General features: G+C 34.3%; 1 long non-coding RNA gene across 1 annotated transcript in view; it reads left to right on the top strand.

Annotated features, from left to right (window-relative positions):
* LOC149411897 (uncharacterized) overlaps nt 1-21,231 on the top strand; it is a 138,887-nt gene that overhangs the window by 28,384 nt on the left and 89,272 nt on the right. The gene's annotated exons all lie outside the window — the stretch shown is intronic.

The following is a 21,231-nucleotide window of genomic DNA, read 5'->3' as shown; positions in this document are numbered from 1 at the left end:
AAAAAAGAAAAAAAGAATTTTTTTATATTTTTTATTAATCAATTTTTCTTGGAAAAGCCATACTCACAATTGTGAGTACTGGGTCTCAACAATTTCCAAAAAGAGATACTGGTTTAACAAAATATTCGAAGTAAGTTATCAAAAATCAATGATTATTTGCGATGAAACTTTAAGAAACAGTTGACATCTTTTGATAGGCATAAGTAGACATCACATTTTATACATTTGGTGCGAGATCGCTTTGAACATCCCTCCAGTCTGCAACACCTTGGAGCTTTGAGAGATTCGACAATGGGCCAGTGCTCATACCCGTCGTACCTCTTGTCTTCAAATGGAATTGCAGCTGGTTGGTATCTTTTTGAAGGTGACTGTATTGTTTGGGTGCTCGTTTCAGCATCTGCATCAAACTTTCGTTTGGGTGGCAGTCCTCCAAGCAAATACTCTCCAATCGTCAGCCTAAAATCCAGCAGGTCCAGTATATCTTTTTTTCTGTAATTATTTTCGTTGCAAACTCTTCTGTACTCATTCCAGCTATTTACGATAGCTAAGTCAAACATATGAATAATTACTTTTAACGTCCATTTCTTTGTCTTGACCCAAGTCCTGTAACATTCCAGACTTTGATCACAACTATCGACTCCACCCATTTTTTCATTGTATAGTTTTACAACAGCTGGGCACTGAACTTGTATGTGTTTTTTTTCAGTTTTATCCCATCTTTCAACTTGAGTACTACCTACAAAGGAAGATGCCATTAGAATAGATTTGTTGTCTTTCCATTTCACAATAGAAACAGCATCATCTGATCGGCATATTTCTTCAAAATCCCCTCTCTTCATTTGTTTATCTGGGGTAAACTTGAAGCCTTTAAATCTGTTAGGCATAATGGTGCCTGTGCCATAAATTTTTTTCACCTTGAGTTTATCAAATAAAGGCATTGTTGTGAAATAACGATCGAAGAAGACAGAGCTTTCTTCTGGCAGAGTTGAAATAAGTCGCAAAATTACTGCAGGACCTAGACCTAATGTTCGATCGGGTAATGGTGTATTCGCACCTTGGTATATCTCGAAATCCAACTGGTTCCAATCCATTGGAACCAGTCATTACGAAATTTTTCAGTCCGGTTGGACGAGGTTTGTTTCTTACAAATTGGCGAACGGCACATCTTCCTAGAAATGGTATCATTTGCTCGTCAATTGAGTAAAACCCAAAGTCTCTCTCAATAGAAAGACATCTGTCTCTCACTGCTTTTATCACTGGATCAATTTTCCAAAAAATATTATTAGCATGGTCTGCATTTTCAGCAAATGTGTCAACGAAGTGTAAATTGACGCGGAACATAAAAAATCTGATACGACTCATTGCTGATGCAATCGGATCAAATCGAAATCGAGAATGCCAATATAGCTTGATCCTCGGAAATTTAATACAGCCAATCAGGGCATTTATACCAAAAAACGTTTTTATTTCAGAAGCAGAAGTTTTCAGTATGTTTCCAGTTTTATTTAAATAATATTGTGCAGTGTGTTTCGCTCCCAGCTCAAAAAGCTCCTGCGTAAAATACCTCTCAAAGAATGCGACTTGTGATATTACTTTTTTTATTTTTTTATTTTTTTTTTATTTAGTTACTTTTTAAAATAATTAGGTACATTTTTGTATGGCACATGAAATAAAATATATAAATAAAATTAAAACAGATCATTGAAGTCCTCCTCACTAGGAGATCCTGTGCTGAGGGGGACTATATATGTTAGAATACGTTTTCAGCAACTAAGATGATGTTTTAAATATATTAGTTAGTTCTTCTTCCGATATTTCCATAAGCCAAGATTTGATGTCCTTAATGTAGTTATTTTTCGTTTTCCTTTGTTTGATGTTGAGAGGGAGTTTATTATATAATTTAATTGCTAAAAATTCAGAGTTTCTTTGTCCAAAAGTAGAATTACATTTAGGAATATTTAGCATGTCTGTTTGCTTGGCTCTGGTTTTATGATCGTGAGAGGGGTTTGCCTCTGGTTTATTTTTTAAGTGATGAACTAGAATATTTTTAGCATAGATTTTTTGTAAACTTGGAACATCAAACAGATTAAAAATATCAGTAGTTGGCGTCCTTACGGGGAGCTTTAATATGGTCTTTATGATCCAATTTTGAGTTTTCTTTAGTAGTTTAATATGGTTTGATGATGCTGAGCCCCATCCTATTATTCCATATTCCAGTAGAGAGTGGCATAGCGCATAATATACTCTCTTTAGATCTGTAGTTGACAAGATATTTCGTAATTTTTTGAAGAAATAGATGAGTTTTGTTAGCTTTTTTGAGGTTCCTTCGATGTGTGCATCCCAATGAAGTTTGTCGTCAATTACGATCCCAAGATATTTAATTGTTTTAGTTTGGACTATATGCGGGCAAGAACATTGCGGATATTTATTTAGACATTCATGTAATTTGAGTGTATGCTCATTCGTTGGTTGACCTCTGTTGGTTTTAGAGAAAGTTAGATATTTAGTTTTACTCACATTTAATGTAAGGGAGTTTGCTTTTAACCAGTTTTGGAGTACAGTCAGACCTTGCTCCGCTTTTTTATGTGTGCTTGTCCAATTTTGTTCATAGAATATAATGACAGTGTCATCTGCAAAGCTCATTATGTCTCCTTCAATGGGAAGACTCATAAGGTCATTAATATAAATGAGAAATAGTATTGGACCCAATACGCTTCCTTGAGGGACACCGTACTTGATTGATAGTGTTTTGCTACTTTTATTACCAATTTGTACATACTGCTCTCTTCCAGTTAAGTAACTTTTAATTAGATTTAGAGTTGTTTGTGTTATTCCATTTTTTTTTAATTTAAAAAATAGTATTTCATGGTCAATTGTATCAAAAGCTTTTTGAAGGTCAATAAAAACTGCCAAGCATTTTTTACCTTCATCCAGTTTTTTTATAATTGTATTTGTTACTTTAGCTATAGCATCACCAGTACCCAGGTTTTCCCTAAAACCGTATTGTGTCGTTGATAATATTTTATTTTCATCCAAAAATTTAACCATTTGTTTTTTTATTACTTTTTCCAATATTTTCGATAGTGTAGGTAATAGACTAATTGGTCGATAGTTAGATATATCATTTTTGGGACCGCTTTTGTATATTGGAATAATCGTAGCAACTTTAAGACGTGTGGGAAAAATACCTTTTCTTATTGAAAGATTTACAAGGTACGTCAGTGGGTAGATTAGCTCATTTAGTAGATATTTAATTGCTCTGTTTGATATCAGTTCATTTCCCGATGAGGTATTTGTGTTTAGGGAGGCTATGGTATTTCTTATATCTTCACTTGTTATCTTGACTATGTTAAGGGAGTTTTCTTGATTGACATTTTCATTCCATACTGTTTTTTCGGCAGTAAATGAAGATTGTTTGATTTTATTCGCTAAGTTCGAGCCTATATTGCAAAAATAGTTGTTTGCAAAGTTGAGAATTTTTTCTGGATGTTCTGCAAAAGATGTTGGTATCCTGTCAATGTTTAATTCTTTAATGTTTTTAACATTGTGCGAGGCTTTAGCGTTTGTAATTTCGTTTATAATCTGCCAGAATTTCCGGGAATCATTATTACATTCCTCGATTTTCTTTTTATAGAATGCTTCTTTAGCATAACGGATTACATTTTTACAAATGTTACGATATCTTTTGTAGAAGCGATGTAAATGGATATCATAGGGGTGGTTTCTTACTTTTCTGTGGAGTTCGTCTCTTTTCCTGATTGAGTTGATAATGTTCTGACTAATCCAGGGTTTAATATGAATATTTTTATGAGATATCTTTTTTTCTGTCGTTATGGTGTTTGATAGAATAATGTTCTGAGTAAAGTCAATAAAATAATTCCAAGCAGCATCAGTATCATCATTGCCAAGAAGGTTTGACCAGTCAGCAATTTGTAGCTCGATTTTAACGTTTTCCCAGTTTGTTTCAGACTTTGCTATGACAGATTTCTTTTTTTGATTTATAGATGTATTTTTATTATTAATAGATAGAAGTATTGTGTAGTGATCAGTCAGTGTAGAAGGGTAAATAATGGTTTGAGTTAATTTATCAGTTTTACTAAAAATATGATCAATGCATGATTTGCTTTCATTCCATACTCGTGTAGGTTCATCAACCAGGCTTTTAAAACCATGGTGAGCTAGTGTATGTATGTAATCATATTTTTTTGGATTTCCATTTTCCAGGATATCAATATTTATATCTCCGATAATAAAAACATTCTTAGTATTTTTGAGTAAGTTAAGCTCAAAATGTAAGGAGTTTAAGAATGGCTCCAGATTTTTTGTAGAAGGTGATCTATATATTGCGAGAACTGTTATATCCTTACCAATTGATATCCTTAGACAGTTTGCGTTATTAATATTGATCTCTTTGACTTCAACTTCAGTGTCTTCTTTAATGTATGCAATAACACCATCACTCTTTGTATTATTCATTAGTGTGGAGTAAGAGACATATTTATCAATTTGTAGAGGGTAGTGTTTATCAGTTAACCAACATTCAGTAAGTATAATTATGTCCCAGGTTAAATTTAAACTTTTAATTAATATTTGTAGCTCGTCAAAGTTTTTGTTTATGCTTCTAATATTTTGATGCAGTATGTTAAAATTTTTGTTCATTGTTGATAGGTTAGGTAAGTTTGCTCTTTTTGCATTAGGTTCCGTGGTTAATGTAGTGTCAGCCATTTTTAATTTTTGTTATATTTGTTATTTTGAGCCATTTTATTTATATGATGTTTTTCAAATCGTCTATATGTTTAACGTAAATTATTTTTTCGTTTGCATTTCTTCTTGCCATTATTTTTCCCTCTTTGTGCCAGACGTATGCATAGTTTTTTTCTTTTGAGATTTGTTTGGTTTTCCAAAGAAGTTCCTTATGGTAAGGGCTCAGTTCTTCAGCTATGTATATTGTTTCAGTTGAAATATCTTTGATCGCAGCATAATTGATGTTTTTTCTATTTGCAATAAGCTTGTCTCTGGTCAATTTATCTGAAAATTGCACTAGTATTTTAGGTGGTGCATTGATTCGCCTATCAGGTATCCTTTTTACCTCTATAATTTCGCTGTATTTTAGGTCCACTCCTGCCGCCGCTGCCACTTTTTTAACCACTTCAATTTGCTGTTCCCCATTTTTTGTGGAATGCCAGCTATTTCAATATAATTAGAGCGGGTTTTGTACTCCATATCTGAAATTTTTATTTCTAATTGTTTAATTATAGTATTTTTCTCCTGGTGCTCTTTTTTTAGGTTTATAAATTCATTTTCAATTTTTTTGTTTTGAAGGATTGTTAACTCTAGTTTTTTAATCAAATCATCGTATTGACTGCTCATAAACTCCATGCTTTTTTGGGTGTCCTGTTGTTGCTTTTCAATTTTTGAAATAATTTCTTTTTTTATAGCATCTAGTTTTTTTTCGAAAATCAGTGTAATTTTTTCTATGCTGAATTTTTCTTCAGGTTCAATGTTAGCACCCTTTCCTCTAGTGTTAGCCATTATTTACTGTTAAATGTAACAACCTGCCCCGGTTTTAGATATTGAAGTAGAGGTACAATACCGGTGATGACAGTTAGAAGTTTTATTTTTATCTATGGATAACTATGGAGTGACAGTTTTATAAGATTTATTTTCAATTTTTTTTTGTAATCACTTTAGTTATCCGGGATTACGGATATTAAATCGATTTTTTGTAATCTAACTCACAGTTTCGAGCACCTTTCCACACAAATCACTCACTTTCGGTATAGATATTATAAATAATAGCAGGATAACTTATTTGCACTTGTATACGTATCTGTAGTCCATAGAAAATACTTGAGATGGTACTTTCAATGTTGGTGTTGTTGTCTTTCTCACAAAAGATCTTTTCCTCCCCTGGTAGTTTCTTTGTGCTGGTGGTTGATTATCCGGTTCTTCGTCTGGCTCAGAATCAGATGAACTGCTTACGGTTCTATTTTGTGGGGTTCATTCATCTTCGTTATCATCATCGCTAAATAACTCAATATCTGATTCATTTCCGTTCATAAGCAAGTCAGTAATGGCATCTGGATCATTTATAAGATTCTCCATGGTCTGTAAATAAAATACAAATCATAAAAACACAGTAAAAACAAAGGCATTTTATTTAATGAATACAAATATCTTATCCCATACATTACTTACATTGGCAGGGTAGAGAACCAGAGCTCACAAACGTGAGTTGTAAAATTCAAATGTATCTAATCAATACAAAATACACTTTTAACTTGTAATAGAGCTACACTATTGTTTACTACACTATTGTTTACTACACTCTTGACCAACGATAACTTCAATAACAATTGAAAGAAGTTGAATAAAAGCAAAGTTATGAGCAAAAACAGGGAGACCGACAAGACTTTATCGAACTGTCATAAAAGTGCAACAAAAGAATCCTGGTGTTGCCACCGCATAGAAATTTTACCCAATTAAAAAATATTTTTCAAGTACCCAGCCATGCTCACAAACGATCAAGGCCTACTACAGAACAGGCCTAGGCGCGCTACCGCCGAATTACGAAGTCAGTGCTGTCATATTTTAGTGTTCGTATGCGACACGGGAGTCGATTTTCGCCATGAAGTTTTTATGTTTTAAATCGAAAGTTCTACGAAAATTAAAATGTTAAAATTATTAAAATGAGCACAGTTAAAAAAGGAAAAGGAGTAAAGAAATAAATGAAGTCATATATTTTAATAAATATGTATTTTTTATTTAAGAAATGACATAACATACAAAACACATGTAGGTTTATCTCTAATAATAATGGAAACATATAACAAATCGTATTTTTGTAATTAAATTAAATTACATAGGTATTATATTCACACAATAATGGACACATTACATTATGTAGGAAATAATTGTTTCTAAAATATATTATTAAATATTACTAATTTCTTAAATTCCTCATGAAAGTAATGTTTATACTGGAAGATTGGAAGTGAAATTTGAACACATATCAGATAGACAATTTAGTACAATAATACATTATGTATAATTGGAAATAAGTTTCTAATAAATTCCTCATGAAAGTAATGTTTATACTGGAAGATTGGAAGTGAAATTTGAACAGATTCAGATAGACAATTTAGTATAATAATATATTATGTATAATTGGAAATAATTGTTTCTAAAAAATTCCTCATGAAAGTAATGTTTATACTGGAAGGTTGGAAGTGCAATTTGAACACATATCAGATGGACACATGTGCATAATATAATAAATAATAAGTTTACAAAAGAAGAGAATTTGTGGCATGTATTTCATAAGATATTATACGCTATTTAATTTTTGAACTTTTCTATTACGTGATCCTGAACAACTTTGTACAGTGAGTTCATCATTTTTGTTTTTTGCTAAGTTACTTAAGAGGATTTTACAGGTTCTATGACAAATGTTTTCCAACATTATTTGCATAGTTTTTTTACAATTAGGTACATTCATTTAAATCATTTTGAAGTAAAAAATAATCATTTAATTTGGTAACACTTATGTTATTCAAAATATAGAGTTGATTCTGGCCACTAATAAAAATATCAGGACAAGAATCTAAAAATTTTTGTAAACTGAACCATACCAATGCTGTAGCAACAGTGGGACTCTCAGTCGGTAATAGTAATTTTCCTCTATCTAATTCCAAAACTAATTCTTTGGGTACATTTTCAAGTTCTACCTCCTTATCTAACGACTGAAGCCATGCTACACATCACATTTCTTTGATAGCAACTCTCTTCTAACATTATACCCAGCAATGTAAGTAATAATTGGCATTAAATTTTCAGGAATGTTTTCTAAAGAATATTCCAAATATATTATCTCATTATAAATAGTTAAATCCACAAATATGTTATTAATTGATGCACTTGCTTGCGGAAGAAGTGTTTTCAATGGAATATTATTTCCCTTACATACTAATATAACACTGCTTTTAAAGCGAAGTTTTCTTTCACTTTCTAAGACCTGAAGGTAGCTAATGTAATAGTTAGCTCCACTCATTTGCCGATAGCAACCAAACCTCGCTTCGAGATCATCGTTCTGAAACTTGCCCAGCAATAAGTAGTCTATTTTATACACGGAGAACATGTATGGGATTAATGACAAAAATGAATCTAACGTGGTGATGAGAGATTGGCATGTTTGCGCACTTAAGGAAGCGCTGACAGGAATCGTAACCCTCAAATTCTTTAACCATCTCAACATACATATTCTGTAAAAAGTTTATGTTATCCAAACTAGTTTCTCTCATGGGTTCCCTATGCGGATCGTTAAAGCGTTTTCCTTCGAAAGCGCTATGTACATTAATAATTTTCCACCATCTACAAAATATATTTAAAAAATGTAATGTACCCTCAGGGTTTACAAATGTTTCAGGCTTTTTGAGTGCAACACACTTTAACCCTGCAATAGTTTTTTCATTGAAAATTTGTAAAGCTAATTAAACATTTTGTTTTTGAATGCTACTAGGATACAATGCTTTGCATGTGTCCATATTTAAGAAGTGACTTCTCCTCCAGTTGGTATACTAAACGCAAATGTTGAAATTGAGCTTCCAATGTTACATCGAAGTTATCAATATTAGGAAATTTAATAACGCAATTATCACCCTTCTTACATATCCAATTATTACGCACACATTTAATTATGTGAACAGGATCAGAAATAAAAAAAATAATGTTCTACTATTATCTATCGGGTGAGGCACACTGGGGAGTAATATTTTATTGGGTTGGAACAATTCAAATGCTTTCCTATTGATGGCATTATTATCGGATATTAGGGATATGATTTGAAAGCCAATATCTTCAACCTCCTTCATAACATTTAAAATCATTGATTTCAGCTGCTCGGCAGTCAAATTATTTACTGGCACTATACTAACCACATCTTTATATTTTGACAAAATGCTAGAAATCATAAATACTTAGCTGTTTTTGCAATTTTCGATGAATCTGTTTCACTGCTTCCATCATTGATGTATTATACTAGATTGGCCCTGTCTATATTAAATCCATTTTAAAAATGACCCCACATAGCGCGTACGTCACAAATATGGAGATGAACTTAACAACCCAACTCTGTTTAAACTCTTTGTACAACCGTTCAAACTCGTAAGCGAAACCACGGAGAATTTGTTGTCAGAGGTGTTGTAATATGGACATAAAACCAAAAAGAAACTAACACTTACAGCAAATTTTATGTGCTGAATAAGGGCTGAATCAGGAAAAGAATTGATAAAAAACACAAAATGATTTTAATTTATTTTATTTGTGTTTTTGAATTTTATACAGGTCCTATAGAACCAAAAACGTTTATATTTTTATTACTGTGCATAGGTTTTTTTTTTTTAATTTACCATAGTTTTTATATAGAATGGTATATAAATATTGAAGAAAGCAATCACTTTGTGACTTGACATCATTTTATTTTCTTTGGTTTTATTCCCAGTCGGGCATGCATTTTAATACAGAATATATCTAGTAAGCTATCGAAAATTATACAAAATAATTAAAGCTGATGAATATAAAATAATATTAGTAAAACGTTTAACAGTAACATAAAAATTATAGAGACTAGAACAACACTATGTAGCATTAAATAATTATACCACTATCATTCAATTAAAAGTTATTTTGTCTTCAACCACTTTGTTAGAATTGAGACATTGTGTCAAATAGTCTATCAACCTTCTTCAAGATAGCATTATTGAAAACTAACCTAAGTACTAAACGACTTTTCATTAAACATAATGTAAGATTAACATAAAGAGAGAGATAAATCACATAATGTTGCGTGTTCACAAGTGAGCTGAACCACGACTTATTAAGAAATATAAGATTGCTTCGTTCCTTTCCCATAATTCGTAGTTCGGCTCGCGTTCCGGTTCGCAAATGAATAAGCAGCAATGATGAGGACAGAGCTTCAGGGATCGTATGGGAGAGGGGTAAGGGGGGAGGGGGTGGAGGTTACATGATTACAATACATACTTATTTATTTATTTACGCCCGTTAAATAGAATTTTACGTGTTATTTACGGCATTCACGCACATCGGTTGTTGCAATTCTGGTAGAGGAACAACCGGCTTGTCGATTACAGAAGAAGTTTCAGCAGGATCCAGAACCAGTCCTGTTCGAGAAGAAACAATGACGGTATCTCCTTTCGCAGGACCTGTGGCCATGGTGGACAGCAACTGTCCAATAAACAACGACATTATCAATTAAAACCTGTTTAAAAAAAAACTTAAAAATTAAAACCAATCAATACATAATAAACTTGCTTAAGTTTTCACACGAAAATCAAACCAAATAATTACCGGAATAACAGGCAAAGCTTTTCAGTCTACACGTCGGAAGCCGCTTGCAGTTGAATAAATATGTTTGGCGTGAAAATTATTAGAGCAAACGCGGTTTCCTGCTGATGGTACCCAGTTATTGTCACATAATTGAATGCGGATTGCTTCTAACCATTTCTCCATTTTTTTCCGGTTTATGTGGAAACCTAAGCGAAAATACACAAAAAATAAATGAAGTTATTAAATGACGCAATTTTATTTCTATCAATTCTTCTGCAAAAAATCGAAAAGGCGAAGCCCGAAAGGCAATGACGACTTAATACAACCCTGATTAGCAAAATGCACGGACCAAATAAATCACACATACACATGAGTTGTCGCGCCTCTCAATGCGTGTCAACGCTAGACGACTAATACATCCACAAGTATCACGCGTTGGTTGCGTGATTTTCGTATTCTCACCATGTGATAATAATTAACTTGAATAACCCTATTGGTCGAATCACTTGGAGGTGTGTTATGCATGTGACGTCACAAATTTGCCGGAAATAAATCTAATCTCGTTGAATTTTTCACATTTGTTAATACGCTGCCCTCAATCGATCTGTAAGGTACTGATATATTTTTGTATTCAGATAGCTGATTACATTTTCTAAAATAAAGTCCGTGATATGTACAATCTAAAATATTTGGAACTGGGTTATTTTTGTGATTGAAAAAATGAACTTGCCCAGCATAGCTGACATGCAAAATAGCTTAACTCTAGACCAACAAAAGGTAAAACGCAATGCACAGTTGCAATTTCGCATTGCGACACAATGCGTGCGCCTTTTCATAAATGTGCACGTGAACCAAAACAAAATTGAGTTGGTGTTATTTTTCACTGGTTACACCTAGTCTAGTTGTATTTAGTCTATGGCTTCCATACAAACTGCCCCCTTTAAAATTAAGTTGAGGACTTATATAAATTTCATCCAATTGCAAATTCACCAAAAGTTCATCTTTTTTTAAAAATTGTTTTTTCGTTTTTAAATATTCTACGCTACCCTTTATATCTTGATCAAATAAACTAAATTTTGAAATCAATTTCTTAATATTTCTAGGGTGAGGAATGCACAAATAATTACTATTATATAACATATGATACACGGCCGAAGAATGTACAAACATAGATGCAGCAAATATTAAAGTATTCCCACTGTACCTACGGAGATTTTTAAGGGTAGCGACATACTTAATTTGTTCTATAATGAACATAATTCGCAGATCAGCGTCTGGAAAGTGTCTTTGCAACATCATGAGAATATCATTTAAATCTAAAGCAGGGGTATTGTTATGGATCGAGGACTCGATAAAATTGATCAGTTCGTTTAAATCATCCACACTTCGAATTAAACTAATGTTTTTTGGGTGTCGACTTTTACTCACTAACTTATCACCTAAAAATAAATCTATTTGTAAGTCACTCATCACTTTTACAGCCCCTAAAACACAAGGCGTATCACTTGCACCGATTAAACACAAAACTTTATGTGCTGCTGTCTCCGTCAAAACCCATTCTGGTTTAATTAAATTTGAAGTCCTTCCAGAAGAAAACAATTTTGATATGTCGTCTAAAGATTTAATAGCCTTTGCCTCTTCGTGCTTCTTAAAGTCTCGGAGGCTCTGTTCAAGAGCAGCTTTCATCCGGGATGCCTCCACGTCGCAGAGTCTCCTTGACGCTTGGGAGATGGTGGACAGGTATTTGGGGGCATTGGGAAATATTGTAGGGACTGATCCCTCACGAAGCTTAGGAATTTTGCGAGGAACATCTATAACTTCCCCGCGTACTGTGCATTTGTCACTTCGTATGATTGATGATTCATCAAAATGTTTTATGCAAATGTACGGATTTTTGATTCCAGAGAAATCTGTTGGAATCCTACGAAGCCATTTTTTCCGTAGAACATCATTTTTCGGAAGGGCAAATGTGGATACACTTCCATGTTGAGAGCGATAGTTGGATTTACACCCAATCACACTGCAGCACCTCCCCATCTTGTTAGCGTAAATCACCTGAAAAAAAACAAACGAAATAAGGCACAGGTATTTATTATATAGGTATAATTTAGTTTAGTTGAGGGTAGCGTCATGATTAGTGTGTTTTTACATAACAATTTGAATGAATTTGAAATTGCAGCGTTCCGGACAAAACAAGTGCAAAGCACCTTGTAATCAAGGGCGGATCCAGCTTTGGCGCCAGGGGGGGGTCACGTAGTCGTGGTCAAGTTTTTTTTTTTTTTTTTTAAAGATAGACAAACATTCCCGGGTTACGAATAACCCAACAATAACTCCTACCACCACCACAGAAAGCCGAAAATGCTTGCTTGTGTTGTGATGGAGGACTTAGGTCCGGTCAGTTACAGTTACAAGAAGTTATAATTTAATTTTGATAATAATATATACAAGTAAAAAGTAGGTATTGTTAGATATGGTAACACTAGGTATATCATTAAGATTGTCTTTTGCTCCGCAAGCCCGGGCGGCGTAGGCTCGTGTAATGTCAATTGTCAACCAATACAGTACAGATTACAATTATTAATCGTGTTCTTATTTCACCACAATATAACAGGGTGTCAGGTGTGTCTTCAACATAGTATTGTGTGTAGGAATCTTGCAACTTTTTGAATTTCCTTTTCCTCGTTGTAGTTATTCGCCATCATATATAAAAGAAATGATTTATTTATTTATTTATTAATCTTAAGTTAGCTCACATCTTCGTGTGTGCTAATAGTTTTATAAACATATAAACATGTACATTGTTTGGCAAACATAATCTTTCTTTAAATATTTGATTGCTTAAAACGTTTCCACTCGCCAACCATATCCGTAGCATTCTGCATTTGCAGAATTTGACTCGACATTATTATTGTAACACTTTGCTTGTCACGACAAAATAGACAAATAATAACAGCTTGTTGACCGTTATTTCTTTGCTTCCTGGTAAAGAATTTGAATCGTTCCACTGTAATATTCACTGTAGGTATGAAGTGTCTATCCAGTCTATCGAAGAGTAGAATAATGCCTTCCAGCGTGCTCTTCTCAATAGTGAGGCCGAATGAATTAAAAATTTGAACTCCTTTAGGACCAATCGTGTGCAGCAAATGTTATTAATAAATGTAAGTACTGTACTTCCATATTTAAGAGGAATATAAACGCTGGAAATATTTCGATTCTTGTGCTTTATAAATTTTAAAACCGAGCGCCTTGCACCGTCATATTTTGGCCTGATTTGCACGAGGCAAGTAATTTGAAATAAATATTGTTGCCATGACGCGGTGCTTGCAATACGTAAGAAGCGCCCAGCGAGATCTCCGTTCGCCGATGCTTCCATACGCTTGTTAATACCTTGTTACCTGGTGGATGAATACCGTCCATTCTATTTTGCCAGCAGCGGCCGAGCCGGCAGCGTAGTCAATATTATCGACAATCCTCAAACTATGGGGAACGCTAATAAAAGTAAATATTTATAAAATTTGAATTGATTTTATTTATTTACAATCCAAACAAAAATATTCTGAAAGTGAATTATTAATAGGTACATATAGGTACATATATTAATAAAAAGAAACTTGATTAAGTTAAATATAATATGTATATATATTAACAAAATGTAACTAATACGTTCTTTTACAAAACTAGGTATATGTACTTTTATCAAATTTACATACACTTTATCAAATTTCCACATCTAAAATTTTTGTAAAATTTATTTACAAATAAATTTTTTGGAAACAAATCAACAAACCAATCTCAATATTAGAAATGATGATGGAACAACTCACAGCTAGGTTTAAATATATTCTACAATAGATGCATCAATTTATGGATACATACACTTAAAAAAAAGGTTAAAATAAATAACTTGCATCTAGCTATTCTGAATTTATCCTAAAAGAGCATAATTAAAACAAATACAATAGATATCGCGGGTTCGAACCCCGGCAAACAAATCTCAGTATTAGACATTTTCAAGGAACAGCTCACAGCTACATATATTTAAAAATTATTCTTATAAAATATTAACTCTGATCTACCAATACTGAATTTAAGCATTATATTCGTCAACCTAAAATTTCTCAAATGAAAATATTCTACATTAGATACATCAATTTATGGATACATAGACTTAAAAAAAAACGGTGAAAATAAATAACTTGCATCTACCTATGCTGAATTTATTCCAAAAAGAGCATAATTAAAACGAATACAATATATATTATTTTTAAACAAAAAGTAAAATTTCGACGGCCTCCATGGTAGAGGGGAAAGGCTGCCAGCTAGCGATCCGGAGATCGCGGGTTCAAACCCGGCAAACAAATATCAGTATTAGACATTATCAAGGAACTGCTCCCAGCTACATATATTAATAAAAATAAACTTGATTAAGTGAAATGTAATATGTATATATATATTAACAAAATGTAACTAATACATACTTTTAAAAAACTAGGTATATGTATTTTTATCAAATTTACATACACCATACTAAAGGTCCCCATAAGGACGTCAACAACAGAAATTTTTAAGCATTTTGACGTTCCAAGTATACAGAAAATCTATGCCAAAAATATTCAGGTACACCACCTCAAAAATAATTCAGAAGTAAACACCTCACATACTTATAAAACCAGAGCCAAAGAAACAGAGATACAAAATATACCAAAGTGTAACTCTACCTTTGGACAAAAAAGTTCTAATTTTTTAGCAATAAAGGTATATAACAAACTCCCACTTAGTATCAAACAAATTAAAACCAAACATCACTACATTAAGGACATTAAATCTTGGCTTAAGGAACTACCGGAAAAAGAACTCACTAGCCTATTAAAAACATCGTCGTAGAAGTTTCTGGAAAACCTTACCCAAAACATGAAGTCGAACCATGACTCGAACCAGTCGCTGAAAAATTATTCAAAACCTAGTCCCCCTCAGCACAGGATCTCCTAGTGAGGAGGACTATAAAAATCTATATCAATTAATCATATAAATATATATAATTCTTATAAAAATGTTTAAAAAAATGTAATATAATTACTAAATAAAAAAATGAAAATAAAATAAAAAAAACGTATAGCTTCATCTTAAATAACAAAATCAATTTTTCGTTTACTTCTTCTCCCGAAACGCGTTATCACCTCATCTACTTCAATTGGTACGTTTTTATGAACGTGGAGAAGTGCCAGTCCGGTTAGGCGTTCTTCAACCATTGAAGCTCTTAGCCACGATTTGATTCTTCGTAACCTAGAGAAAGATCTTTCCGCTGTCGCTACACTAACAGGTAGTGTAGCCATAATACATACAAATTTTCTTACATTAGGATATATGGCAGCGTAGGGTCGCCAGTATGATAGCGATGTGTGGAGTGTAATTTACGATGGCTGCCGGTATCGTAAATCTGTGTTCAAGGAATTCGGATGATTGAAAGATAAACGTCTGCGATCTTTGTTGAATTTATTTGCGAAAATGAATTTACAAGTTATGCGAACGCAGAGACGGTGGTAGTGGAGAGTGGTGGTCTGGTCGAAAGTTGAAACTAGAATGACGGAGAGCCGTCTTCCCGTCCGCGCCTAGCTCCTCCGGGGCTTCAGGCGGCGGAGTAATTATTTTAGTGTTATCATATGTGGGATGAGTTAAAGTAGTCCCACATGCCTCCCCACCAGCGTCTCTACGCGATACAAAGACATATAGTACATAATTACAACAATGAATATTTTACAATGTCAATAATAATTTACAAAAACACAAGTCCATTTATAATGTAAGGTACATAATGTTGTGATAATATTGCGCTCGGTTAGCGACAGGAAAGTAATAATACAATGGTAAGTAATAATAATAGTGGCTCAATGCCGCCGCTGCAAAGTAACTATGTACCTATGAGCGGCCGTACGAATTTTTATTCGCCGCAGTAAGTAGGTAACATAAATGATATACAGGTAAACATAATTATTGATGAACGGCGAGCGCTAGTCGCGATGTACTTAGCGTAGTAGTGAGCTACCTGTGTATACTATGATTGTTTACAATGATTTAAAATGGTTATGACAGTTCTATTGTTGTTTTTATTAATGCACTTTTGACAGAGTACGTAGTATTGTGAATATTTACATAATAAAAATTTTATTGTAGGATGCTTATATATGCGTATTATTGATTGTAAATTTTATATTGTTTTTTTTGTTTGTTTTAGTAACAGTAATTTATTAGATTGGCTGACATTTGCGATATGATAGTTACAATTAATTTATGAAATTTATGGATACGTCAATATAAGGTTTTTGGTTAGTTTTTTTTTTTTTGCTAATTACTGTGCCTTAATTGTGGTATTGCCAAATTATTACTGCGCTTGATATCTGTCCGGGAAATGAACATGTCTTCCGGATCGAGTTGTCATTTTTGTTATTGGAGGCTGTGTGACGGTTCCTCTTGATGGAATTTCTTCTGTGCTTTGAAAGAATACAGGTTTCAACTTGTCTATTAGCTTAAGGGTGATATGCGGTAGTCGTGATGAGAGATGATGTGTGACGGATATTGAATGCGGGTTCGATGCCCGGATGCGGGCGGTGGTTTGCTGGTCGTGCGTGAGTCGGTGGGTCGACGTCGGACGCTGTTGACCGGACTCGATGATGGTCAGGCGCTGGGGAAGAACGTGGTTCTTCACTCCGGTGCTGACAGGAGGCCGAAGGTACGGTGGACCTTGTAGGCGGTTGAGCGGGAGGTGTTTAGACCAGTGAAAATGTCGCGTATCCTCGTGGTGGTCGTGGTGCTTGGATGAAGCGCTGGTCCAATTGCAGGAGCCAGGGCGTTCAGATCCGATGTAGCGCTGGCCTGGTACGACGGCCGGGGCCAGGGCGCTACAGTGATGTCCCGATGAGTCCATGAATATCGTCCTTCGCGCGATGAAGCTGCGCGGGTTGTTATTTGCGTTTCTCTCAAATTGTTGACGCTTAAGTTGAAGAAGTGTAAGAAGTCTGCTCCTTTATGGTTTATGGTTTTTGTACCGTATGTTTTTATATGTTTCCCACTGGCACTGTATACTGTGGTGGGGCATTGTCGTTTTCCGACTTGTTATTAATAAAATTACATGGTTTAATGCAATTATGTGATTTGTTACCGAATTTTGCGTGGTAACTGCAGTAGCCGTGTGCCGTGTTATTGGTGTTTAACTGGCTACCGCGTGACCTGGAACGAGGTCGGTGCGCGGAATTTGGGTATGATGTCGATGGATGACGCCATTCGCGGCGGGTGCTGGGATTTCGGTTTTCGAAATTAATGTTTGCCTGTCCATGATCATCTCTCCGAGTTGTTTTAAGTCGACTGACTTCTAGAGTGAGTGCCGAAATTTGTTCTTGTAAATTTTGTAATATAGCACTGATGTTTGGATTCGAGTTCGGGATGCCATTATAATGTTTACTGTCCATAGTTTCACATTCAGTTTTTTGATAAACTTCCGAGATTTTATCTGCTGCAGATGCTAGTTGTAACAGATTGTCGTCGGGTAGTGCGTTAAGTATGGCCTGAATGTGTTGCGGGAGTCTTTGCAGCCAAAGTACGCGTACGATTGGGCTCTCCGATAGCCCGGGACCAGCGAGTTCATGGATGAGTCGAAGCAGTCCAGAAGGTTTCCCGTCCTCGAGCTGTAGTCCGGTTAGAAGACGAGTGAGTCGATTTTCTTCAGAATCTTGTAACCTCTCGATGAGTGCTGATTTGAGATGAGTGTACTTGTCTGCTGCAGGAGGATTGATGACGATGTCGCTTACGGTCCTGAGGGTCTCCATATCCAAAGCGGCAACAATAATGTTGTACTTGGTGAGATCATCCTTTAGTCTTGAGTTAGAAAATTGGCTTTCAGCTTGTGCGAACCAAAGTGCAATGTTGTCGCGCCAGCACGCGGGTAGTTTAACCGAGACAGAGTTTATTGTTGTGTCCATTGTGGAATTATTACCGTGGATTTCGTTCGATGTCTGGTTATTCTCGAATGACATATTGTTTTGATAATACGGCAAGCAATAGGCAGTATAAAATAGGCAGATGTATGTGTAAAAATAGCAAGGAAACACAAGCAATGACGACAGTAAATTTAGATTTTGAAAAAAAAATTTAAAATTTCAAAAATGTTAGATTGATGGTATCCGAAAATTTCAAAAATCCCTTAATCTAGAGTGCATACAATGTAAATAATGTGGATGTACTGTGACGAGTTCAACTTGTCTGGTCACTTAATTTAATAGACATGTAACAATATTTGCAACAAATTTTTTTTTAAAGTTATTTTAGAATGTTCGTATTCGGAAATTTAACTGTAAAATCACTGTATGTAGGATTAATTATGGTTTGTTACTTGGTGTTGATTACTGGGCATTGATTTGTGATGGATGTTACGAGGTCCGGAACTGAAGTTCTGCCTGCGTAGTAAATCCGGTAGATCCTTGATCTGCGATGAAATTGATGTTGGTCTGCAGAAATTGTTGCGTTCTGCGGTGAATTTGATGCTTGGTCTGCAGCTGCTGGTGCGGTGTTTCACTGAAATTGAGATTTTTTGGCACTATACTATTCGAATATACGAGTTTTTTGGTTCAGATTAGTGGGTATATTTGATATAGGGTAAACCACCCAATTATTGGCACTTTAAGCAGCTACTTCACAAAACCGGTAAAATTTGCATGTAAAAATATGTTTTAACAAAGAGAAAAGCATTATATTGGTCTTCTAATCTCTGCAGAATATTATAAAGTACTTATCATTAACAAATTATATCGTTTTCTTCAATATAGTGTACCTTTTAAAAAAATACCTCAAATACCAGTTTCTGGCATAGCCAAACCTTTCATTGGCAGTGATTATTACCTATTATTGTCACTGTTCTCCCGAGACTGAAAAATAGCTGCTAGGTATTATGTAGGGGTTTTAAAATGTATTATACATCGTCTATGTTGGTACCTATTTTAAGATAATTCTTAATAGAAATAAACAAAATAAAATCCTTTATTAAGAAAAGTAACATTTATTTATATAGGAACATCCCATATCAGTTGAAACGCTTATAGTTAAATAAACTTTCCATAAAGTATTAAAACAAAACCAAAAAAGCCTTCTACCTAGGCTTGAACAAAAAATAGAACAATTTTAGCTTAAGACTATTTAACTTCCTTAATTATATTTAATTAAATCACAATCTAATTGATTAAGATCATAAGTAATTCTTAAGTCACGTTAGTCATCTGAATCCTCAGTCAACATTTTTTCTATCTCAGCAGCACTGCAATTTTTGCTAGTACCTACTTGCTTTTTGGTTTTCTTTGTTATTATTTTTAAGTGCAGCTTCCAATTTGCCATTGTCAAGTTTATAGAAATCTTCCGAAAACAAAATTTTAGACACGTTGTCTTTGGCTTTAGTTTGTTTTTTTGTTTTTCTTTACCATTTGTTTCTCTTTTTCCAATTTCTTTTGTTCTCTTTCTTCTTTTCTCTTTTTAATACCTTCTGCTTTCTCTTCTTTAATTTTAATTTTTTCATTTTCCTGAGCTTTCCATTCGGCAGATGTTAGTACAAAAGGCGTCTTCTTGGTATTTTTTATCCCTTTTCTTTGTGGCGTTTTAGGAAGTACCAAAATATCTTGTAATTTTAATATATTATCTTCCTTAACCAGTGGTACTTTCAGTTGCATAAAATTATTTTGATCTGCACCTATTTTGACATCTCCAGTTACTCTGATAGACGGTTTTTGGGGAGTTGAATATATTGATGATTGCTGCTGACTGCTAACGGACGCTTCGTAGATAGATGTTTGTTGAACAAATGTTTGTTGTGTGGATGGTTGTTTGTTGCTTGGTATGTAAGTGAATGATGGCTGTAAGATCGAAGCATGCTGTAAGGAAGTTTAGAGGCTTTTTGGGAGGATACTTGCTCTATGGATTCTGGCTGAATGAATGCTTGTTGAGTGGGTGAAAGATGATTGTGTGGTTGTTTGCTAACTGTTTCTGGAATAGGTTCTTGTAGGGTTGATGTATCTTCTATAAAATAATTTAATTCAGAGCATTGGACTATTTCCTCAACATCTTGTGAAACATCTTTCGTTAACGCTTGAGATGGATTAGGACAGTTTTATGCCATTGTATTTTGAATGGTTGAAATGCGGCGACGTCTGCAGTTTGAAGGAGCCTAGTGCAGTTAGGGTATAACGCTATGAGAATTATACCTAAATTAGTACATAATTCACTGGTAGCATACGTCAAGTGCCATTTGTGGCCATCTCTCTGTGGCCTCTTACATCAGATGCAGAGACTGTGGAGCTGGCAGCTGTTACGGCTTCTGGTGTTCGAAATGTAACTGTTGGATGTCTAGCTAAAAACAATTTAAACCACTTCTCACCATTCTTAAAACTGCTGGCTCTCCCCGATTTATTGATAAAGTCTGAAACATTCTTTATCAAATCTTTTTTCCTCTTTGGAAACCCTTTTTTGCTACTGATTTTTATCCAGTCAACAAAAAGCTGTTCTTCTTCGTCAGTTAAAATTGTGGACGGACCGGGCTTAGAGCGATGATCAGGATGTTCCAATCTGAATTGTATAGTAGACCGTGGTACGCTGAAGGTTTTTGCAGCAAGTTTTTTGCTCATGCCTTTTGATATTTCGTGGAGAGCTTTTTGTAGGTATAAATTTTCCGTTAAAAACATTTTTTACTATTTTTTTCTCTAGACTTCTTCTGACTAGGCTTCATTTTGAAAGTGGCTGAAAAGACAATATTTTTACTGGCACGTTTTTACCCAATGTTTGACACCCGTGCCAATAAATGGATTTTATATAATTGGCAGTGGGCCAACTTTTGGATTGGTGTGTTCAAAACGT

This window comes from Hesperophylax consimilis, chromosome 24, assembly GCF_061612785.1.
Source record: "Hesperophylax consimilis isolate HC1 chromosome 24, BYU_Hcon_1.0, whole genome shotgun sequence".
Lineage (NCBI taxonomy): Eukaryota > Metazoa > Arthropoda > Insecta > Trichoptera > Limnephilidae > Hesperophylax > Hesperophylax consimilis.
Note: the sequence above shows the minus strand (reverse complement) of the source record. Positions and strands in the feature narration are given on the sequence as shown.